Below are 3,451 nucleotides of genomic sequence, written 5' to 3'. Positions count from 1 at the left end.
AATCTTCCTACTTTGCATACATCCAATGATGCTCTCTGCACTAAGGCAAGAGTGCTAAGGAATCAAATTCTGTGATTGAAACATTCAACATCTGTCCTTAATTTTTCAAAGCCATGTTTCATATTTCTACAGCTTGATGATGTGGCCAGAGAATATAACCAACATTGCATTCATCTTACTCAACTTCATAGTTTGCTGCTTTAACTTAACTGTGGCATGATCTTATGTTCAGCTCCTGCATCTTGCTTAAAAAGAGAATATTTGTTCATCCTGAGGTCAACAAGCGGTTCAACTTTATCTTCTGTATGAACTATATTTGTGAAATTTATTCTCATTTTCATACTCTTGTCACATTATAAACTTCTTCTTTGACGTTGACATTGTATTTTTTAGCATTACATTTTTGTTAGTGTCACAAAGTACATGTTCAGCCATATACTGGACCTTTCTCATGTTATGCTAATTATCACAGTCCCTATGCTCTGTAATCTCTAACCACCAATCTGGTCTGAATTACTTTTCATTATGAATTCATGTCTGCATTCATTAATATTATTAATAATGCTGCTGGTAACACACAGGTTTACAAGCCTTGCTTTGATCATCTCACCTTCTATACATATGTCAGCTGTTTTCTGAAAACTAGGTTACTTTCTCAGCAATCTGCCTCTAAATTGATTATCTAAAATACTGATTAGAATTCTAGCCTTTAACAAAGCTAATATTGGGAGATCTCATTTATTAGATTTGACTTTCTTTCACATATTTATTGTAAAGTAATCAAATCTTGCTCCTTGTAAACCTTGAACTCCTCGAATGGAAACTTGCTCTTATGATCCTGTTAGGGACCAATTGCTTTGAAAGAAATTCAAACATCCAGAAATTAACAACAGAACAAAGCCATATAATTTCACATTCTTCAAACAAAAATAAACTTTATTTTACATCAAAAAGAATTAAAGTAAGTACTATCAACTTGGCATCAAAACTTAGAGAGACTTATGCTATAAATTCAGTACTATTTTCTATTCCCAAGTTTCCTTATTTTACAAAATCTTGAAGGTTAATTCACTCACCCTGGGACCGATGCAACCCATTCTCCAATATTTAAGCTATTTGCTCATCACTGTTCTAGCCACTTGCTAAGATGCAAGATTTCCTAGGTGTCTTTCCATCAGCATTTGGCTAAGCAACCCTTCAATTTCCTTGAGATCACAGCGGGTCAGACAGCATCCGTGGAAAGAGAACAAGCTGACGTTTCAAGTCTAGATGACTCCTCCTTCAGAGATGAAGAGTCATCTAGGCTCGAAACATTAGCTTGCTGTCTCTCCATGGATGCTATCTGACTTGCTGTGTTCTCCAGCATTTGTTGTTTTCAGTACAGATTCCAACATCTGCAGTAATTTGCTACTTCAATTTCCTTACTGACTTCGCAACTCTGGACTCCACAGCTCAAACATTGGCCTGCCTGCAACTCCCAGACAGTGGCTTAGAATATTATGAAGCACATTCAGTTTCCAGTAGGGCAATGGTTTCAAACTGCAACTACGCTGGATTGTTTTTAAATCGTCGACTGCAACAAATTTCTTTTATTCTGGGGTTTACTGTAAATTGTTTCCTTTAGCTTGCAGCTAACAAATCCCAATCATTTGTTACTTTTCAACTTATACTTGGACAATAGATCATTGGAATATTGAACAAATCATGTCGAAGTGAACTCCACAAAGCTCTGACGTCTTATGAGACTGACAACAAATGTCAAAGAAGCATGGAGAAAACAGAACAAAGGCCATGATTTGGCTGAAACAGCAACAAATTCAAATTATTCAGATTGGGTCAGGAAATGAATAAAACCAGCTGCAACATCTGTTTGCACCATGTGTTCTACCAAACATGAACAATCGATATAGCATTTGCTTTACTCAAGATGATAGTCTCTACTTCTACGGAGCTTCAAACCTCATACGTACTAAAGCTAACACAATCTCTTAGTTACTGTTCCAAACATTGACCAGACTTGCCTGCCAACAAAGCTCTAATTGAATTCACCTTCGATGTGAGATGAACTCAAAGAATTTCACAAAGCTCCACCCATCTTCTTGGCAATCTGACACACACAGCCTGTTCCCAGGTAGAAAGGCAAATTAACTACCATTTAATTCTGAAGATTTCCTTAATTCTGGGAAATCACATAAATAACTTTACTCATTTCCTGAAATAACTGCCAATGCCCTGTCTCAGGTCTTTGGCTAAGTAAGTCCACCAGCTATTTTATGACTCTCACCCTCTTACTCTGACTTTGTCCAGTAAACAAGTTGCTTTTAGCATTGTAAGTATCTTAATGCTGTGTGGTGAGCTAGTCTATAACTGTTTGAGATTTTTTTCTCTGACTTATATTTACAGCTCAATCTCTAAAACTAAAACAATGCTTCTAAAGCACATGAACTGTGACATTAAGCATTTATATAAAACATTGGGTTTAAACAAGTCTTCCCACGTAAATATTCTTTTGAAGTGTGAAATCATCAAACTTTTTCCTTCACATTTTCGCCTTCTCTCTCCCCAACCATAAGCAGATGATGCTACTAGCTCTATTTGTTTCCTCACCTTAAAGCACGCGATGAATTAGACCTGTTGCTGTTTCAGTCAAATCATTGCTTTTGTTCTATTTTTTCAACGCTTCTTGACATTTGCTGTCAGTCTCATAAGATGAAAAAACTTTGAAGATTCCATTTCCAATCCCAATCTGCATAATGTGATTTGCTTCAGATTCCAATTATTTGTGTCCAGGAAGGTATGAATAATTGATTGATACCTACTTTATTGGGTTACTAATATTCTGTGTGTTATAGTCATTGAGTCTGGCACAAAAAAAAACAATTCTAATGCATTTATGGAACAAATCCTATAAATCTAGCTAACCACATATTTGAAACGTAGCTATGACATAAAAGTCGTGTATCAGAATATTTAAATAGAAGCTGCTGAAATAGAAAGAGTGCAGAAAGGAATGTTGCTGATAAAGATACATTCTGACTTGTACACAGCAGGATGGATGCAATAATGCCAAATCTCAAAGGGAATAATTAAAACTGAATAACAAATTTGGTAAAATATGAACCTTAATTGTAAATCTCTTTGCATATGCTGACTTCAGCTTTAAAGTCAGTCATGTAAGGCTATCCAGTAATTAAATCTAGAGAGAGGTATTCATCATTATTATATTTCACCGCGACAATTGCTTTTTCTTAACCTTAATGGCTGCAGTATGCGTTTCCAATGTTTGGGGAACCCAGCAGCTAAACGGACATTGGAGTTGCTGGTTGAGGTAAGAAAGTGCTTTTAAGAACACTCGAGATGGGCCAATAAGAGCAAGAATGCTTCCACCAGCCCCTTAAGGCTGGCCAGGAATTGGAGTAAAGAAATGTTAAATCAGCCCAGCCTCTGCATT

The sequence above is a fragment of the Rhincodon typus genome, chromosome 12 (assembly GCF_021869965.1).
Source record: "Rhincodon typus isolate 14 chromosome 12, sRhiTyp1.1, whole genome shotgun sequence".
Classification (NCBI taxonomy): domain Eukaryota; kingdom Metazoa; phylum Chordata; class Chondrichthyes; order Orectolobiformes; family Rhincodontidae; genus Rhincodon; species Rhincodon typus.
The sequence above is the reverse complement of the archived record's forward strand: the minus strand, read 5'-3'. Positions refer to the sequence as shown.